The 22,083-nt window shown below is 41.4% G+C and overlaps 1 protein-coding gene across 7 annotated transcripts in view; it reads left to right on the plus strand.

Annotated features, from left to right (window-relative positions):
• Window positions 1-22,083, plus strand: part of IQSEC1 (IQ motif and Sec7 domain ArfGEF 1) — a 740,816-nt gene that overhangs the window by 557,255 nt on the left and 161,478 nt on the right. The gene's annotated exons all lie outside the window — the stretch shown is intronic.

The following is a 22,083-nucleotide window of genomic DNA, read 5'->3' on the forward strand; positions in this document are numbered from 1 at the left end:
TCCTTCCAGTCCTGCTATTCTATATGCTAAAGTTCCCTCCAACTCTCACATTCTGTCCCCTAAGGTTCCTTCCAGCCCTGCTATTCTATATGTTAAGCTTCCCTCCAACTCTCGTTTTCTGTGTGCTAAAGCCCCTTCCAGTCCAGCTATTCTACATGCAAAGGCTCCTTCCAACTCTCACAATCTATCTCCTAAGGTCCCTTCCAGCCCTGCTATTCCATCTGCCAAGATTTCTTCCAGCTCTCACATTCTGCAAGTCTGTTTCTGTTTTTACGCTTCTACCTTAAAACTGCACTAAACTTTTCAGACACCCTGCATATCCCTAGTCACTTGTGAAATGAGATTCAGTCCTTTGCCTTGGTCCTATGTGCTTGACCTGGAAGGCTTATTAAAGCTTAAATGATACAAAGAACTTTTATATCACCCGCCTTATTATCAGCGTATACTTTGTTTATTCATTCATTAGTTCTGTTATCTCATCCACATGAGTATTTTTTTTCCAAGTGCTGCAAATAGCAATCTATCCATGCTTTCTCATCCTGTGCAAGACTCATCCATGTCTCTCCATAAATCTTCCACAGGGAATCTATCCCCATGTGCCAAGAGTCCTTCTTTAGGTCTCCTGACGTTGCATGACTATCAGAGGAACATGTAGAGCTGTCCACCAGTTTATTCTTCACCTTCGCCTATGACCCTTTTCTAGTCATTTTGATGTTGTCTCTCTTGCACAAGAGTCAATGCTACAATTGACTCGATCTACCAAATATTTTCCCAGTGTCCTTTGAATAACCTGCAACTTTGGTTCTTCAGAGATGGTGGAATTTCGTGACTTGTACCTACCTGTATAGCATTCCTAGAAGAATATTTAGGTTAAAAGCATGGAACTTTGTTTCAGGGAATCATTGAAGATTGCTAAAAGCATTGAACAGTTTCCCAAGTATAAAGTAGCCCCTTTTCCTTCCCAAGTTGGAGTTTGGGTTCAGCTCATTATCCATTCCCAGCTTTCATCCAAGATGCTTGAATTAATTCATTTCTATCCAGCTGAACATCATAGTCTGCACAAAAGAAATTTTCTTTACACTTAGTTTTTCCTGTATAGCTAATAATCCTGAATCCTTTTCAGTTATTATAGATCTCACTTGGAAGAAATTAGAGCTGTCAAAAAGTAAAGTGGACTACTTATTTAAGGCTAATCATCACCATGTTGATAATTACTATACTACTAATATAATCATTATCCAAAGGTGATGATGCTTCATTAAAATTTACACAGCACATTCATATGCTTTATTCTCATTCTGTGTACACAACAGCTCTATGAATCAAAGAGTACAAGTATTATTATCCCCATTTTACCGGTATAAAAACTGAGGCTTAAAGACTTGCTAAAATTCATACAGCCACAGAAGGCTAAAGTCAGTCTTAATGACTCTAATGCTTTTCCTCTCTCTTGGTCTCAGTTTTTTGACCTGTAAAATGAGAGAGTAGGCTTACATAATCTCCAAAGTCTCTGGTTCCTTTATGCTTGATGGCTGAAGAGGCCAGAGGAAAGCCCTGAGTCCTCCCCACTTCCCTGAAGCTGGCAGCCGGTTTGCCTCTGTCCCCCAAGAATCCTATCTAATCTCAACAACTTAAAGTCCAAACAATTAATAGTTACAGATGAATCAGACCTCGCCCATCTGTAGGGATAATGGGAAAGCAAAAAGTGCTGCGAAGTGTCCGCCTCTACATCCGTTACTCCATTACCTCCTAAGAAGCAGACCCAATGAGCCATGGATGGATGCAGGGGAATCCCATTTGGTAGATTGGCCTCTGAATTAATTCTGAAACAAACCCAAAAGGTGAAATTAGATGGAAGCTCCCTAGACAGACTCTGTCTTCCAGAGTCAGAAAACGGCAAGCCCCGCACTCCTGTGATGCTCCCTGAGGACCGCAATCTCTTACACTTCATAATTACTGTGAAAACCAGTGAGAGTTGGGCCACGGATGCTGGGGAGCATTAATGCAAATGATTATTCCATGGGTTATCATGGCAACCACATGCCTCATTTTTCCTCCATTTGCATATTCATAAACAGGATGGGAGACCAAAATATTGGCAGGGATCACATAGGGATTTCTTGAGGACAACTTAGTTATTCAGGCAGATAGCTAGCAGTACTGAATTTGGAATTAGGTTCAAATCCTGAGTTCAAATCTTACCCTCCCACTGCTTGCAACTTATGATGCTATGAGCAAATCTGTTCATCTTTCTGAATATAGTTCTGTAAAATGGGAATGGAGATGAGCTCAAAAATCCCTTCCCAACTCTAACATGCAATATAGAACCTGCCCTGAAGGATCTTGGAGTTTATAAAATGGAAATAAGAACACTTGAAAAAATAGAGATAGTGTGGTATAATAGAGAGCTGGTGCTGGATTCGAGTCTGTCTGGTATTTACTATCTGTGTGATCATGGGCGAGTCCCCAAACCTCTCTGTGCCTCAGGCTTTAAATTATAAATCATAGCTGGCTTGGTGAAGCTCAGGCTCTTCTCATATTAACTAATTTTTAAAATACCAAAGACACAGGGTTGTGAAAAGCCCTCTAGAAATGTCATCTATTATAATTACTGGAGGAACAAGATGTGTATTCCCAAAATAGCGTCACAAGGCAATACATGATTCATTGGCCAAAGTGAACCAAAACCATGGAAGGAGAGCCTTGTGAGCTGAGATAGTCAGAGAAGGAATCCTGTAGGAGTTGGGCTTTAAAGAACAGTCAGGTTTGGGATGGATTTTAAAAAACACATGCAGGGGAGGAGAAGGGAAAAAGGCATTCCTGATTAGGAGAGGAGTCAAGGCAAAGACATGGGGACAGAAAGACAAAGTCATGAGGTCATTGTACATGGCAACAACAAGATTATATGATGATCAATTCTGATGGACGTAGCTCTTTTCAAAAACGAGATGATTCAGGCCAGTTCTAATAATCTTGTGATGAAGAAAACTATCTACACCCTGAGAGAGGACTGTGGGAATTGAGTGTGGTTCACAGCATAGCATTTTCACTCTTTTTGTTGTTATTTGCTTGCATTTTCTTTCTCATTTTTTCCTTTTTGATCTGATTTTTCTTGTGCAGCAAGATAATTGTGGAAATATGTATACATATATTGTATTTAACATATATTTTAACATGTTTAACATATATTAGATTACTTGCCATCTAGGGGAGGAGGAGGGGAAGAGAGAAAAATTTAGAACACAAGGTTTTGCAAGGTCAATGTTGAAAAAATTATCCATGCATATGTTTTGAAAATAAAAAGCTGTAATAAACAAAAGAAGAAAGGCAAGGTCATGTTTAGGAGACAGTGAGGCAACAAACCTGGGAGCCAAGGGATGAGGGTAGATGGAAAGAAAAGAGGGAAGAAGGAATGGTGTAAAAGAAAAAGAAGCTGCATAGTTGGAGTTCTGGATCTGAATTAGGTTGGAATAGATTATGATCTGGGTTTAAAAACAAGCTTTCCATTTACCCCCTGTGTGATTGTAGTCACTTAACATCTTTGTGCCTCAATTTCCTCATCTATAAAATTAGATTTTGAACTAGGAGTCCTCTAGGATCCCTTCTAATTCTATGTCTCTGATCCTAAAATGAGAAAAACAGGTTGATGTAAATCCAAGTCTTCTGCCCCTAAGTCCAGTGGTTTCCCCCCACCTATTGAAGCAGTATGTGATAGGAAAAATTAGTATATTATAGGGAACCTTGAATTTCAAGTGAGGTAAGAGTAGAGGATAGATTTTATCTTCCAGGAAATGGGGAGCTAGTAAAGGCTTTTGAGCATGGATGAGGGGATAAAAGTGGTATTTTAGGAAGATTAATCTGAATGGCATGGTATGGGAGGGATTTGTTAAAATCCTGAATAGTGGTTGACCTCTGGAGGAAATAGAATGATGGTTTGCCCAGCCTGGCTTGAGCTGCAAAGAAGTACTAAGAATTATTTAACTTGGCTAGGAAGAGGAGGGCCCTAGGGATTCTTGAAAATGAGTTTCTGCATAGTGAGAGTCATTCTTAGAGGACTATATAGTTTTGGCTTCCTGTCCAAAGATCCCCGCTGCCTTAAAAAGAAAATATGGAACTATAGCATCTCCTGCTATGGGTCACTAATGATTAAAAATGGAGATCTTAATCCCCACAGAGCAGCACCTGCTGCTTATCACAGAATAACCTATTTTTAGAGTTGGAAGGGCTCTCAATGGCCATCTATTCCAAACCGTACCTCAAAAAGGACCAGCATGCAACGTGCCCAACACACACCCATACAGCCTCTACTGAAAGTGAGGGAGAAACTACTTCTACCGGCAGCCGTGTATTCCATTTGGGAAGCTCTAATTACTAGCAATTTTTCCTTACCTTAAGTCTAGATGTACCTGCTCGAATCTTCTGCCTACTGATTCTAGTTCTCCTCTCTGGAAACCGAGAACAAGGCAAACCCCTCTTCAGATGCCAAATCTTCAAGTCATTGAAGATACCTTTCAAATCCTCCATGAGCCTTCTTTTCTCTAGGCTGAACATCTCTAGGTCCAGAGAAACAGAGAGACAGATTCAGAAACACAAACAGACATATGATAAAAGGGGATAGATGATAGATAAATAGATTGATAGAGTAGCGATAGATAAAAGAGAGAAGAGATAGATAATAGAGTGAATGATAGATCCATAAATAAAAAAGCTCATTGGTACATAGATACAAACATACATGGTAGATAGATAATTAATTGCATAGATACATAATTACAGTGCTTTATGATAAGCACCCTATTAAGTGCTAGGGACATAAACAAGAAAGTCCCAGCCTTCAAGGAGCTTGTAGTAAAATGGAAAAATAAGACAGAGGTCTCCCCTATCAGAGTGGGAAGAAAGGGAAAGTGGGGCAAAGGTAGAACATAGTTAAGTTCTGGTGGTATGGAGATCATTGGAAGTGGAGCTGTGTGGAATAGACTATAGGAACATGTAAGGACTCAAAAGCCCTTATCCTTTTGGTTAGTTACCCTCCTCTGGGTCCTTTCTATTTTATAGATATTTTTCTAAACTGTAACAATCCAAGATGAGTCAGGGAGAATGGGACTAAACAACAAGAAACCTCCCCAGAAGGAAATAAGATCTGGCCCTAGACATCCCAACAAGGAGATAGTCTAGGACTGGGTCCACAATCTCAGGACCTCTCCCTACTGAGCCCTGTTGGGAAAGGGAGTCCAGGAATGTTCCCTAGGAGGTCTGGAATGTGGGGAATAAGACTTTGGGGAACTGAAAATTAAAAAAAAAACTTAATTCAAGTTAGTATAAAATAAGCACTTCTCTATGATGCCCTGTGCAAAATAACAGTCTGGGGGACAAATCTAAGTGTCAGAACCTCTGACCCTGAGAAAATCCAGGATTCCTGACCTCATAACATCCTGAGACCAAAGCAAAGATTATTAACTTGGAGCCTGTGAATTTGGTTTTATTATATTTCTATAACCGTATTTAAGTTCAGAAAGGTTGATTTTTTTTTCTCTTTTTTTTGGCAATCCTGTGTGTTTTGTTCATTTAAAAACATGTTTCAAATGGATCCACATTCTTTGCCAGAATTTCTAAATGGGTTCAGGATATGAAGAAGGTTAAAAATCTCTGGACTAAACAAATATCCAAAAGTCAGCTCACCACCACCCCCCTAACTCTAGCAAGACCACACCAACCCATTCAAAGATTGCATTTAGTTCCATCCCGAACATCTGACCTGAGGCTCCCCTACCACACACAACAGGGCAGCTTGTCAGACATCAGTGGTCAGGAGGAAGGTCAGTCCAAATTAGTAACAAGTCTGACTTAGATAACATCTTCGTGAAAGAAAGACCCTTTTATTACTTGTGAGTACATTCAGTCACTGGAACTAGGCTAATGACTTGTAATCTAGTAAGCCTCCTAGAATCATTCCACTTCAGACCAAGAAGAAACCTTAGATGTGATGGAATCCACCCATCCTCGCTTTGGGGAGCAGGAAGCTGAAGCCAGAATAATGTGAGATGACTTGTTTACAGTCACCCACTGAGTTAGGAGCAAAAACCTAACTCTTTCCACTCCCCCATGATGACCCCATAACTGCCTTTCCAGACCTCCTTGGGAGACACATTTTAATGAACAGAGAAGCAAGAATTGTAATTAAATTATCAATTAATTATATAATTGTAATTAAATTATTATTTTTAAATTATTAAAAACTAACAGTCTTAGTTATTTCTTGAAAACATTTTGTGCTCTGAAGTAGAGAAGTAGGTTAGACATAACTCTTGCAGTCATTGGCTCAAGGTCACACAAAGCTGTGTGTGACCAAGAATCCATATTTCTTGATTTCTAGCATTCTAACTATACTTAGATTGATATTATTATTGTAATATGATATACAATTATATTATATTACATAATAGTAATAATACTGTATGATATATTACAGTAATATTATATTATAATTATACTATATACATTTGACATTTTAAGGTTTGTAAAAATGCTCTATTTTTACCTTATAGTAATCTTATCGGTTAGGGCCTACAGATATTATTAATCCCCATTTTACAGATGAGTAAACTGAGTCTCAGGGAGGTCAAATGATTTGTACATAATTATCAGAGCCATAACCAGCAATTCTAACAAGTAGGAAAAGCAATAAGAATTCAATTTCTGAGCGCAGTCCTTGGGACCCAAGGTCTTAAAAGGGGTATACTTTGAAACCATTAGCAACCAGGGAAAGGAGCAGGTTGGAGCCTGGCTAATAAAGTACACATCCCTCCAAATTTTGGTATCCATGGTAGTCTTGGTTACCCCCATGTAGTCACGGTTCTGATCATCATCAGCGTTAAGGGCAAGACTGTGAAGCCAGAGCTTTCTGGTTCTGATTCTAGGAGCACTTTGTTGTTGCTGTTGTTGCTATCCTGTAATGTCTCTTGAGAAGAAGCCAGATTGAGTTTTGTGGTTTATGCTTGTAAAACATCTCCTTCCGTAGCAGGGGCCTTGTCTCCTTCCGAATCCCACGTGTAGCAGCCGATACACAAGGAGTCTCCAGTATCAAGGTGACCCACACAGCTGAAATTTTTCCTCCCATTCCCTTCAGGCACAACACAAGGCCTCCAGACTGCTCTGCACCATCTGGAATCCTAGCCAAAACCAAGGCCGTCTCTAACCAGGCTCCCCAAGGCCTGCAGAGGAAGAGCCTTAACAGATCTTTTTACTTGTATCTCTTGGGGTTCTGCTGTTTAGGAGAGGGAATTACTAAAGGAAAAACAAAATGTCAAGAAGCAGAGAGGAGGAAAGCAGAGGGACCTGGGGAAATCATAGAGTCATAAATTTTGAGCTAAAAAGCACCTAAGAGTTCATGAACTCCAATCCCCTCATTTTACAAATAAGGAAATAGAAGCTCAGAAAGGACAGATCTAGGCAGTATTTGAGAGGGGTTCAAACCTACGGACTGACTCAAAATTCAGTTTTCCGTCCATTAGGCCATCCTGTCTTTCTAAGGTGACTGTCTCGCCAACTTGTGAAAAATATAGGGCATGTGTTACCTGAGAGAAGGTATTGGATAGCTTCCCCAGGCTTGGCCATGGTAGCTGTACTGTTCATTTGCTGGGCCCCAGGAGGGTTCACCAAGCACAATATCACACCTTTATCTGATTTCCAACTGGGGCAACAGCATTTGAGGTCTGAGGGTTTGAGTCCCACAGTTACTTCTAGGACCACCTCTAAGCTTTGTGAGGGTTCTCTCTCTCTGGGTTGAGCCCCCTCATCTGCAAAATGGGGTTGGAAGAGATAGCTTCCAATGTCCCTTCCAGGTCTCTGAGTTACTCTAAAGCAGGGTTCCCAATATGGAGGTCCTGAGACTATAGAGATATTACCAATGCCCATGGGTACATGGGTAAACCCAAGTGAGAAAGACTCCACTCAGTTTTTTTTTTTTTTAGAAATGCACTATGTTATAATCCATGTGGTTTAGTAGCATTTTTTGGGGGGGGGGGAGGATAACATGTGATAGAGAGCAAAAAGGGCCTAAGGATCACATCACATGGACAATGACTATTTCCATAGATTCAGGGAATCCTCAAGCTGGAAAGAGCAGCATCATTCATTCCTACCTGTCTTGCAGGTTTGCCCACCTCTTGGTGGGGATGTATTCTAAGGCTTTCTGCCACTTCTGCTCCAAAAGGGCTTCCTTCTGTTTACTTTAAAATATAAAATGCAAAATAGCTCCATTATTGATCATTACCCAGCCTAAAAGAAGATTGCTCACTCTCTGTAGAAATGTGATTTCCTTGTTCTGTCTGCAGACCAGAGCCCTTCCATTAGGTACTATTTCCTAACAGTATCTTTAGAAAATTCATTTTTCTTCACCTCTGTATGAGGGAACTGGACTAGCTGATCCCTAAGGGCCTTTCTGGTTCCAACATTCCATGTTCCAAAGCCCTTTCCAACTTCCATCTTTTAACCTTATGATCTATGGAGGTCCCATCAGTCTTTTACCCTGCATTCCCATGACCTGAATGAGGGATGCTGCCTATGCTTACTGATGCTCAGGGACTAGCCGGAGTCCAGCTGTGGGATCCATGTAAGAGCTCTGCCTTCTTCCTTCCCAAACAGGAAAGCCAGAGGTCAGAGGGGAAGTTGCTGCCTGACTTCTTTGAACTGGGAGTAAGCAGACAAAGGCTCTCTTGACCCTAACCCATTCCATTCCTTTAAACTAACTATTTAACCTTAAACAAGTCCATTTCCCTTCTCCAGCCCTGAATTTCATCCTGTACATATAATATGTGGGATTTGAATAAGATGTCTTCTGAAATCAATCCTTTCTAACTTTAGGATGCTGTGAATCTGTGATTCTCCCAGTGAAGATGGTACAGTTTTTAACAAATATATCTCTAGTGGCCAGGAATAGAAATAGAGGTGAATATCTAGATAACCTGGGAGTTCTGATCTGGGAAATCACAGTTAGAAGAGCTTTAGATTCCCTAGCTCAGCCTCAATACAAGCAGGTAAAGAAAAAAATAACCTGTCCAAGTTCACATAGCTCATTAAGATTCAAACCTTAGTCTTCACAGGATTCTTTCCACTATATTCCACTGCTTTCCCTTCCCCACTGCCTCCTACCAGTGACAGGACTTAAGGACATCATTCTTAATATTGCTTAAAAAAAATAATGTGGCACCTTCTCAGTTTGGGTTTTAGCCTTTTTCTGTCCTAATCAAGGAAACTAGCACAGGAGAAGTATTTGTCTCAGCCTCTAATTTTTTTTTTTTTGTAAGAACCTGGCTTCTGATACCTGGGTCCCCAAGCCTGCCCCATCAGACCATTCTAATATTCCTTCCTCAGGTTTGCTATAGAGTCTGTTCCTCTGGGAGGATTGTATTATAAGGGATAGCGAATGATTTGTGAGTTCAAGCCTAGGGTTAAGCTAAAATGCAAACTGGAGCATCTTTGGGGAGTGGGACTGAGGTTTGGGTAACCCTCCCTATTACTTAAGAAAATCAACCCTAAAGAAGACTACAGTGGAACATACAGGTGATGTAAAAAACAAAATATAGCAATAAAACTCAGCTCTATTGCCAAATGACCTAAGGCATCATGGCGTCTGTTCTGGTGACCCTAGTGAGTAGGAAAGGGGGACAGGATGGAGTTTGTTTAAATCATTAAAAAAACAACAACAAAACAACAAATGGTCCCCCATCAGATGTTCTAATTAGTAGCAGATTTTCTATTGCAGCTAATGATGGATCATTAGATCCTCCCCACCACCACATGACTGCATGCTTCACAACTCAGAGACAGTGTTAAGCCCAGCACAATTAGCTTCCCCATTGTTGTGTGCATTTCTGGGTACACATGAATGTCTGTCCATGGATTGTTTTGTTGATATCATATAAAAGAACTTAGAGCTGGAAGAGTTTTCCTGCAAAATTTATCTTTTCAAAGGAAACTGAGGATCTGTAAGTGGTTTCGCTACAGTTATATACTGACCTCCAAAATGATCATCATTTGGCTTACTGGCCAGAGCTAATAAAAATGCATTAAGAGAGATAAATGTAAAGCCCTTTACCCTCATTAAAGCAAAACATTAACTGTACAGATACAAAGCAGTAAAGGGCAGACCTCTCATGTAAAAATTTAAAATGATTCAGTGATGAAAGAGGCTACCTACCTCCTGATTAAGAGATGAAAGACAGTGCAGACTGTGGCCTTTTTTTTTGACATGACTAATGTGGGAATTTGTTTTGCTTGAATATACCTTTCTATGCAGAGTTTTTTGTTTGTAACAAAGGTTTGTTTTTCTTTCTTACTCTATTAGGGAGGGGAAGAAGGTAGATTTTCATTAGTTGAAAAAACATTTTCTAAAGATTAAAGGTTTTTCATCAGCTACAAACTTAATATGAGCCAACATGGTACTTCCAAAAAAATCTTAAACTTCATGAATAGAAGTACAGTGCCTAAGGAAAGGAAAGAATTAATGCTGTCATATTAGTCAGACCACATCTGGAGAATGTTCTCATATCTAGAGTCCATATTTTAAGTGGATATTCACAAAGGTAGAAAATGTTCAAAGAAGGTTGTCTAGGATGATGAGAAATCTGGAATCTATGTCTTAGGAGTTAAAGAAAATGAAGATGTTTATTTTGTAGATGAGAAGACTAAGGAAGAACATGATAGATGCCTTCAAATATCTTATGTGAAAGAGGGATTTGTCTTATTCTGTGAAACAGGACCATTGGGTGGAAGTGACAACAAGGGAGCAGATATTGATTCAGTCTAAGGGAAAGACTTCTGACAAATAAAGCTGCCTAATAGTTGGAAAGGTTGCCTCCTGAAATGGATTGTCCATCCCTGGAGTCACTTCATGCTTTGAGTAAGGAAGACCTATAAAGACCCTTCTCATTCAAACATTCTGTGATCTGGTGTTCTCCCTGTTCAGTCTAAAAGATGCCTATGAGACATCCATATGAACAAAGGAGTTATTTGTTTGGAGAACATATCCACCTTGTATCCAAATTGTCATGTGTTGTTTCCCCTCTGAAAGTATTTACTCTTAGGTTCTTTATAAAGAACCCCCCAAAATTATCACAGCTATCCTCATGCAACCTCTCCTTCATCTATTTCTCAATGCAGGCATTCTAGAAATAGCCCAGCCATTCCAAAGCCCGAGGAACATCTGACTCAGATTATCTGTGGTGATCTAGTTTCTCCAAACTCCCCAGCACCCCATTGTCCAAGGGCACAAAGTACTTAGATTAGTACAGAAGACAGTTACATTGAGAGATCATCTATCCCTGCTCCTTGGGATCAGGGAAGGTGTGATCTGTTCTTTGTTCTTTCCCTCCAATACCCAAGCAGAAGGCTGATTGGATCTTTCCCTTCACCTGGCCACCCCTCTAGTCCTCCAATGTATCACCTCTGGCCTAGACTATGGCAATAACCTCCTGATTGGTCAGCCTTCTTTCAGTTTCTTTCCTTTCCTCTACACTCTCCCCGAAGCTGCCAAAATAGTCTTCCTAAGGCACAGATCTGACCACGTCACTGTTCTATTAAAAAATCTCCTGTGATTCTCTATGTCCTTTAGGAACAAATACAAACTCCTCACCCTGGAATTTAACATCCTTCCAAATGTAGACACCACTCTCAATTTATGTTACATTACTTCCCTTTATGAACTCTCAAAGTTAGATGACTTATTATTCTCTGAATTAGGCAATCTATTTCTAGACTCCATAGTTTTGCACAGATAGTTAATGATGTGTTACCATTAGTACCCTCATAAAGAAAGTAGGTAAGAGAAGGATTGGCTTGTTTCTCAGACTCCAGAAATTAGAATGAGAAAGCTTCCTTAAAGCTTGAAAAGTGCTAATCTTTAGACTTATAAAGGGCTGTCTTATTTTATAAAAGCAGGTATAATCCTAAATGGAGAATTTGTTATTCCATCATTGTTAATAATAACATAAGTAACTTCAAAAAGAAAAATTTAGGCCAATTAGGGTTTGGGATTGGACAATATAGGATTTCCTTGACATAGGAGGCCCTCTACCTGATAAATAAGCACCTTGTTTTCAATTTTGAGTCTTTGGAGGTTGCCCAGGGAAGGTAATTATGTCAAACTCAACTGGAAAAAGAGGCCACAAATCCATATTGACTTAGTTTTAAAATGTAATGTTATCTATGCTTTATTGTGTTTTTATTTAGTTTGTTAAATATTTCCCAATTACATTTTAATCTGGTTCAGACTATGTTTGGGAATGTTGCCCACACATTTTTGACATCTCTAGCCTGGAACATTGCTATAGCTTACCCAAGGTCACATAGCCAGTCTGTGAAAAAGAAAGGCTTGAACCAACAAAGTCTTCCTGGCTTTGAGACCAGTTCTCTATTCACCAGGCCATGTGCTCTCTGAGATCTATTAATGGTTAAGAACTCATAAGAAGTATTTAAGGGAAAACAGGGTAGTTTAGGGAAAGTGTTTAAACCTTATATCATCATCATCATCAACAACAAATGGTAATTGGATTGAGTCAGATAGATAGATTGATATGGATTGATAGATATATGAGTAGAGATGTGTAATAGATGGATAGAGATAAAGAAGTAACTGGATAGAAAAAGAAAGAAAGAAGGAAGGAAAGAGAAAAAGAAAGAAGGAAAGAAAGGAAGGAAGGAAGGAAGAAAGAGAAAGAAAGAAAGAAAGAAAGAAAGAAAGAAAGAAAGAAAGAAAGAAAGAAAGAAAGAAAGAAAGAAAGAAAGAAAGAAAGAAAGAAAGAAAGAAAGAAAGAAAGAAAGAAAGAAAGAAAGAAAGAAAGAAAGAAAGAAAGAGGAAGGAAGGGAGGGAGAAAGGGAGGGAGGGAGGGAGGAAAAAAGGAAGAAAGGAAGCAAGTCTAGTCCCAAAAAACTGTGCATATCTTATACTCATTTGACCTTCACAACACTTCTCTAAGGGAGGCACCATAACTAACAGGCTTGCCTTCCAATATACTTCTTGTACTAAGACAAAATCTTGAATCCTAAAGACTGTCAGATTCCCACTTCACTTTTTATACTCTAATGTGTTGTTACAAAGACAAATCTCTCTAGCAATTTCATATTCCAATCAATTTCCTTAGTTAAAATTCTTTGTTTTCTCACATCAGTATTCTTCTGGTGAGATTTTATTGGTGAATCATGGAGAAAATTATCTAATTTTAATTAACTAATTTAAAAATCCAAATTTTGAGCAATCTATGGAGCATGGAGAAATCCACAGAGGGCATAAGCAGGCAGCTGAATATCTATTATCAATAAAGACTTGGGTGCAAGAAATGGCATCAGAAAGCAAATGACTGGAAAAGACCATAAGTAGTCACGTAGTAAGAATTGAGGATAATAGATGAACAGCCCAGATGTTGCAATTGTACCCACAAAGTGTTAATAGAAAAACCCCCAGTATATTGAGTGGATGCTTCCCAGAGAGAATAGGGACAAGAATGCCACAATGGCAAAAATTATATATGGGTTAAAATCTGCTCTGCTAAAGGGAATCTGCACATCTGGGGGATCTGTTCCACAGTTAGGTGGGATTTGCAGTTATGTGTTCCAGTTATGTGGGATTTGCATTGAAAAGTTTCAGCAGAAGTTGTGGGAAGAAGCCATTAGGTCCCAGCAGAGTGTATTTTTTAAATGGCCCTTTCCTTCCTCTATATGGACATTGTATATGACTGTGTTTATATGCTTCTCCTAAAGTCCTAATCCAAGGTGACCCTGGGATCTTGAAGTCCATGCCAGCAGAGGACAAGCCTTGACAAGTCCTCCCAAGTTGGAAAGGCTTCAAGTCTAGACCTGGTGACAAGCTGTAAGCCTATTGTCCCAGCCTAGTAAGTTCCCAGAGGCTTATCGTCTAGTTGGATTCAGAGCAATACATTTTCAGCCACAGCAACTTTCAAAGACCATCAACTGAGTGGCAAAGGGATTGCAAACTGTCTAAGTGGAGGGAGTAATCATCCAAGGGAGATCAGAGATCCTTTAAGGATTGGAGTTTTTATACTCCAACACTTGTCCCCAAAGTGTCCCCAAAGCTACGAAAACTGCATAGAAATCTGTAGATCGGTTGGTATTGGCTACTGACCTCCTGTTATTGGGATCTGAGGGAGGGGAAAATGTAGAGACAAGTCTTTTCTCTCTGAGGGAGTCATGGAATCTTGCTGATGTAATTCCTACACGCACTGGTCTCTGATGCTGGTAGAATGGGATAACAAGTTGGGTGAGAAGAGAAGAGGAAAAAAAAAAAAGAAGTGTTTTGTTGGGTTAGGAGGTAGATAGGAGAATTTCTTTGCCTAAAGTAAAATGGCAGCTTTCTGTAAGAGCCAAGCCAGAAACCTAGGAAATAAGAAGATCTGAGTTTGGCAATGAGTGATTCTGTGTCATTCTTTGGCAGGATTGGGGGGGGATTTTTAGATAATATTCCCATATACCATAAATCAATGCTTCTGTACTCCCTGTGGAGTTTTTTACTTTTACTATTTTTTATTATTGTTACCCTCTTTCTCTTAATTACCAGTGAATCTCTTTTGAAATATTTGTTTTTTAATGGAGTAGGAAAAAGTAGGGACTGTATATAAGGCAAAACTTTTTTTTTTTTTGGAGAGACAGAGACAGACAGAGATACAGAAGTATGAACCTAATAAATAAGAGGATAGAAACCCTGTAGGGCACTGCTTTTTCACTGGCATTGGATGGTAGGGATGGGAGGTCCACTACCACTGGGTAATTTCTGTCAGTATACCTGAGTGAGTCACATTTCCCCAGTGGGAGATGGGTGAGTCCTGCCTGCCATGCCTTTTCTCCTGCATACACTAAGATGGACCTTCCAAAGGTCAGCCCCATTAAAGCTACAAAAATCCATCAATAAGTATCTTTTAAGTTCCCACTATGTGACAGACACTGTGCTAGGCTCTAGGGATCCCACTACAAATGATGAAACAGTCTGTCCGGGCGAGGATCTTGCATTCTAATGAGTGAGGCAATTAGTAGGCTTATAAACATATAGAACATAAATATAAAGTGAATAAGTGCAGATATATACTAGATAGCTAAAGACAGGCTACTTGGAAGAAGGAGGGGAGTACTGGCGGTTGGCAGAAATAGAAAAGGAATAAATACTGCAAGGTAAGGAAGCACCTGCCCCACAGTGATCACTTATGAACTAAGAGAGTAGGTGGGGCAGATTTCCCTTTCCAAAAGAAAATAGACACAAACAAAAAAAGCCCTTCTGACTGAGCCCAAGAGGAACTCTTCAGTCCAAGAGAAACCTTCTTCCCCAATGAGGCATGAAGGAAAAAAGGGATGGGGCAAATGTGGTAATGCTAACAGTCATTCTGCCCAGTGGGCTCTAGGTGGGATGTTAGACACAGCCAAGAAAGCCCTTCCAGGGAGTTGCTACAGCTGGGAAATTACAGACATTGTTCCATATCCTGAGCACAGAATCGATGCTCTACGGAAATTACCACCTGACCCTCCCAGTGTAGGTCCTGAGGGCAGCCTTTCCTGCATCTCCTCTCTCTGCGTCTTCTCCCAACAAGGAGGACCCTGGCGCTGGGCATGTGCCCTTGGAGCAGATGCACAATTTACACATTCCCAGCAAGGAAGGGAGCAGTGTGAGGCCCTGGGAACTGTGCCTAGTAGCCTGCCTGCCTCCCCTTGGCTGAGCCCGGCTGGCCCTGGGAAGGTCACGCCACTGTGAGCATTTATCTCCCAGCTATGAAGCTCCATGACTGCAGAAAGACAAACTATTGAATTTACCAAGGGACACAAGGCTGTGTGTGTCACAGACCCTCCTCCCCTTGGGTCTAGCTCATAGGTGCAGGGCGGGCTTGACAGGCAGTCCCTGCCTGCAGTAGCATCACATCTGGACCAGCAGACAAGCCCTTGTGTTGTCTCGTGATGTTCTTAATTACCGGGACAAAACATTGAATGGCAGCATCACCCTCCACCAGCCTCCCGGGAGCTCATTAGTGCACATGGCAAAACTCTAAAGAGGCTGCTAGCCCAGCCCTGATGGGACAAACAGGAGATGGGGACAGGGAGGATGATGCAGGCTACTCCATCACAGCACAAAGAATTCACCACGGTCTGTGTCAAAATTTGGTCTCTTCTCTAATAAGCGACGCTCGTTAAAATGAAACCCTGTGAGGAAGGGTGAACAAAGGCAGGACAGAAAGCGCAGAGCTGTCTCCAAGAGCTGGATATCATCAATGCTCTACACTCCTGCCAAGCTGGACTATGGGACATTTGAGGAAGGGGATATCAGGGAAGACTTCCCAGAGGAGGTAGCTTTGCTGCATCTTTATAGGATTTTAACTGGCAGAGATGGTGTGTGGGTGGGAGGCATTCTGGGACTAAGGAATAGCCCAAGAGAAGGCAGGAAAACAATGAGTTTGCAGAACTCTGGGTAATCCAGTTTGGCTGATACATGGATACTCTGAAATAAAATTGTAGAAGAAAGTCCATAAAGCGGGGCTGGGTCAAGATTAAGGAGAATGAAAGGCAAAGGAATGTGAGCAATAACGATCTATATTTGGATTGAAATAACTCATTTTAACTTCCTTGTCTATAAAACTTCTCACCAGAGTTTTATATACACAAAGAAAAAAATAGTCTATTTGAAATTTCAACACCTGTAATCTTGACAGCTCACTGGCTTCCAATGTAAGGGGAAACCTAACAAGAGTTAAAGGTGTGGGTGACCCATGTCAACCAGCCCAGAAATCAGTGTTCTTCAGTCATTTCAATTGTGTGTATATGATTCTTCTTCTTCTTCTTCTTCTTCTTCTTCTTCTTCTTCTTCTTCTTCTTCTTCTTCTTCTTCTTCTTCTTCTTCTTCTTCTTCTTCTTCTTCTTCTTCTTCTTTTTCTTCTTCTTCTCCTTCTTCTTCTTTTCTTCTTCTCCTTCTCCTCCTCCTCCTCCTCCTTCTTCTTCCTGAGGTATTTGGGGTTAAGTGACTTGCCCAGGGTCACACAGCTAGGAAGTCCTCCTGACTTCAGGGCTAGTGCTCTATCCACTGCACCACCTAGCTGCCCCTATGTGTGATTCTTTATGACTCAATTTGGAGTTTTCTTGGCAAAGATACTGGAGTGGCTTGCCATTTCCTTCTCCAGCTCATTTTACAAATAAGGAAACTGAGGCAAAAAAGTGAAGTGCCTTGGCCAAAGTGACACAGTGTCTGAGGCCAGATTTGAACTCAGGAAGATGAGTTTTCCTGACTCCAATCCTGGTCCTCTATCCACTGTCCCACCTAACTTCCCGACTATGTCTTAGGGGCATAGCAATCTTATAATTCAATAAAAAGTTAATGGGGTCCCTTATGTGCCACTCAAAACATTTCCACATCTGGCTCCGGCTAAGCACATGTCTCTTCGGCAGCTGGAAGGTTCCCAAACTACTATACCTATGTGGTTGATCTTAGCCTCCTCACCAGCACATGAGGTGAGCAATATGGAAGAAGAGTGGGGAATATAAAGAGACTATTACAGAGAAATTATGTTTATGCTTTAGACACCAGCACAATAACCTGCTCTGTCCCTTTAAGTCACTTCACCTAAAGGGTCTCTCCTTTGTATGCTGAACTGAGGTCACATCTAATTTGGATACCAAAAATGGAGTAAGGATATTTTTGAAACAGTATTTAGATCTTAGATCACTGACTAGCACATCTGGAAGGAAGCTTGGAAATCACTTGCCTCACCCCTCTCACTTTATAGACAAGGAAATTGAAATCCAGAGAGGGGGAGTCACTGTTTGGAGATTACATAACTAGTTAGTGGCAGAGTTGACCCTGTATAACCCAAGCCTCCTGATTTCCAAGCCCAGGGCACGTTCCATCACACCACATTGAAAAAAAGGACACAATTGTCAGAGGTGGCAGTGATGGCACGGTGAATTGATGGTACAATAGAAGCTGTGATGATACGTTCTTACATTCAATTAACGCTTTTAACTTTTTCAAAGTACCTTCCCATCCATTAGGCAATGTCAGTCCCAGGTGACAGTCTTTGAAGAGGGTTAGAATCTTTAGTGAGGGTTTTCCCTGAAAGAATGGCATTCTAATAGCTTCCGAGGAGCCAGGGTGCAAGGTCTTGGGGGAGAAGCAGGTAGACAGACGCAGGCCATCTGGTACGAGATCCTTGTCCTTTGTATCCCCCATGGAGCTGTTGGATGCACGCTTATCCAGTGAGTGCTTCAAATTGGAAGCAGGGACAAGGCGGGCTGCTTGTGGCTCTCATACCCTTGCCTGAAAAGTTTGTAAGGGAGGAAGAGAAGCCATAGTAGACTTTCCTCCGTAGATCCTCCACCTGGGGCTGGAAAGAACTTTAGAGGTCAACTTCCCAGGGTGGGTGTTAGGATCTGAAGAGATGTCTCTTAAGGATGCTCCTTTCCTTCCTTCCTTATGTTGGTCATGGAATCTGACCTTCTGTGACCAATTGGAGTTTTCTTAGCAAATATACTGCAGTGGTTTGCCATTTCCTTCTCCAGCTCGGTTTATAGATGAGAAAACTGAGGTAAACAGAGTTAAGGGACTTGTCCAGGGTCACACAAAGAGTAAGCATCTATGGCTGGATTTAAACTCAGTTTTTCCTGACTGCAAGCCCACTACTCCATCCCCTTCACCACACTACACAGCCAGAATTCAAACCCACAATTTTTGCCTCCAAGTGTGATGTTCTTTCTCTTGTACCACACTGTCCCTCCAAGACTCATAGAATGGGAAGTACGTTTTGAAATCATCTTGCCTTACTTCCTTATTTTCTAAATGGGTAAAGAAAGGCCAAATATATGAAGCAATTCCTCCTGTGACAATTCTCCGGGGAATGAATGCCAGAGTTGAGGCTAGGTCTCCCAGTCTAATATTCTTTCCAAAACTCCCAAATCCCCTCTTGCTTTCATCCCAGGGACATTTTGCAACATGGAAGAGAAGGGAAAGGAAGACTCTTTGAACTACTGGGGAGAATAGAATTTCCATTTAGTCTCTATTCTCAGTGAGGTGGGACTTCCTGAGAAATCCCTCATGCCCATCTTGAAGAGGACTGAGTTGGGATACTTAGTATTAGAGAATCTGAAACTGGCTACTTAGTTCTCTCATCCACATCTGGAAGATTGTTTCGTGGCAAAGGGATGGATGTTTCAAAGTTGTATTAGAGACTGGTCAGCTTGTGGTGGGGATGACCAAGAGGGCCCCAATAAGGTGCTTCCTGTTCTGGGAACTGGACTTCCCTATGGCCTTGACACCACCATACTTGATGAGTGCTGTGTCACTCCTGTTGCTAACAAGGGTGTCTGAACTCTGACCCAAAGAGACAGCTCGATCCTATAGAGAGTCTACATGAGGAAATTAAAAGGAAGTGGAGTTTTGCTGAGTTTAAAGAAAAATAATAAAGAAGCAATGGGATCCGAGGAGGAAGGGACCTTAAAGGTCATCTGCAATAACAACTTACATTCATTCAGCATTTTACAGTTCACAGAGCACTTTCCGCACAGTAACTCTGTGGTAACGCCAACATCATAATCCTCATTTTCCAGATAAGGAAACTGATGGAAAGAGGCTAAATGACTTGCCCAAGATCTTAAGACCAGGACATAGAATTTCAACTTAGAAGAGGTCACAAACATGGAAACTAAGGTCTATTTAGCTCTACAAAATCACACAATCATTAATTACCAAAATTTAAATCCAAACCCAGCTCTTCTGTCCACAGATCTGTCCCTACACTGTGTTAGTTGTAACCTAACTAATGTTTTAGCACAGTAATTCCCTATACAACATACCAAATAGATAGTTATCCAACCTGCTTAAACATTTCCATTAATGAAGAACTCACTACTATAGAAGCAGCCTATGATGTACCATTTAGCACCAGGAATATTTTAACAATAAGACTGTATCCATTTAAAAATGGATTTGGGTCAGTTTGTGAATACTGAGAATGTAAGAAAATAAAAGCAGCTCTTAATTGTTAGAAATTGTTATAATATAATATAATAATAATAATATAAGATAATTAATATATAATATAATTGTTATAATATAACCCTAACCCTTTAATATTCATCCATTGGCCTTAGTTCTGTCCTCTGGAGAATTACAGAATAAATCTGTTTCCTTCTCTTTCATAACAATTTTGCAGATATTTAAAGATATGTAAATGCCCTTCCCTAATAGTTTACTTCTCTAAGCTAAATACTCTCCATTCCTTTAACTATTACTCATACAAAAACAGTTCCACTCCTCTCACCATCATAGTCACAATTCTTTAACTAGAAGGATCTAGTTTGTCTAGTCTGTCCATCTTAAAGTGTGGTACCCGGAATTGAGCTTTTTGAGCTGTATTAAGGGGTTCAAAGAGGAGAGAAACCAAATCATGCAGCTGCAGTGCTGGGAGGATGAGCAGATCTGGCTGGGTCCAAGGGAGAGAGCTACTCACTCTTTCTCTCTCTAGAAATTAAAGCATGCAATTGGATGGAGGCAATTTACCCTTCATGCTGAAATTTAGAGGATGATACTCCTTAGGGGGATAAGAACAATCAAATTTAGTACTTAGCTATCAAGAATAATTTGTTAGAATCAGAAATTACCAGATATTTCACTTTCTCCCATTACGTCACAGCCCAGAGCTTGAGACATGGACTTGCCCTTCTCCCTCTCCTGGGGTGTCTTCCCCAAACCAATCTAGTGTTTTTCTCATTTCCTTTCCAAGATCTTTTGTGTCCTGAGATCTAAAGGTTTCTCTCTCCCAGAAATTGGACTTTTTTTCCTTTCTGCCTTCTCTGTAATGCTCATTGAGACCAGATCAGGTAAATAAAATATGGACTGTTGGTACTGAAAGGAACCCCTTAGGATCTATTGTCTTGAATTCGGGAAATGGTGCAACAATGGAGAGAGAAGAAAATTGGATAAAAGAATCGTTGGGGGGGGGGGCAGCTAGGTGGCACAGTGGATAGAGCCACCAGCCTTGAATTCAGGAGGACTGGAGTTCAAATGTGGTCTCAGACACTTAATACTTCCTGGCTGTGTGACCCTGGGCAAGTCACTTAACCCCAGCCTCAGGGGAAAAAAAAAAAAAGAATTGTGGGGGCCATGAGAACAGCTAGAAACAGGGACTGATTTGACCTTGGGGAGTGACCTGGCCATTGAGTAGTTGGCAAACTTAGGGTGCTGAAGGGCTTTGCGACAGTTGGGCTAAAATTAAAAACTCCATCTGTACCCCCTAATTAACAGATGAAAATCTGAATGGCTTAGACATCTCAGCAGTTATGGGGGCCTTATGAGGGCCAAAGTGTGCTTACCCTTGAGACAGATCCTCGGATACCATAAAATTAGAGCGAAGGTAGTAGGCAGTTACCCCCATCAAATCAATGAGGGGAGAAAGAAGCTAGTGCTGGTCTTTAGGGGCCAAGCTGAGCAGGGGCGGGGGGATGGAAATTCGGGCCTGACTTCTGTGAGTGCCCACCCCCGGGGATCTCTAACGTCCTGGGGTCCAGAGACGCCAAAGCTGTGAAAGTGATTAGGGGAGAAGTTCTGTCTCCTCATCCCTCTCAGAGTAGGAGCAGCTGGAGACATTGCCCTCCTTGGGAACCCGGCCGTGCTCCATAAGTGCATTGTTCTGACACGGGAAAAGGGGGGACTTTGATACAATGTCAAAGGTGATGTTTTCTTTCTACTCGCTCCCTCTATGACTGAGGAAACTAGTCTTCCAAGATGATTGCCGGCTTGGAAAGGTGAAGGAGTGGAGGCTGGGGGATCATCAGCTGGGGAAGAGGCACGGGCTCGCAGCTGAGAAGGAAGGGGCTGGGCAGCATCTCCCCCAGAGGTGACCCTGCGGGGCCGCGGGCACCTCGTGCGCACGGCCCTGGCCAATCTGGGGCATCTGCCAGCCGGGCAGCTGACCTTGTAATGGGGACTGCTGTCTGGCCCGTGTCAACCCAGAGATGGAGCATTACTCAGACTCCTTCTGCGGGAGCTGCGGCGGGGGAGGGAGCGAGGACGAGCGAGAGCGTCCGAGGAGGGGGAGCCCGGGAGGG

This window comes from Sminthopsis crassicaudata, chromosome 1 (genome assembly GCF_048593235.1).
Source record: "Sminthopsis crassicaudata isolate SCR6 chromosome 1, ASM4859323v1, whole genome shotgun sequence".
NCBI classification, from domain to species: Eukaryota; Metazoa; Chordata; class Mammalia; order Dasyuromorphia; family Dasyuridae; genus Sminthopsis; species Sminthopsis crassicaudata.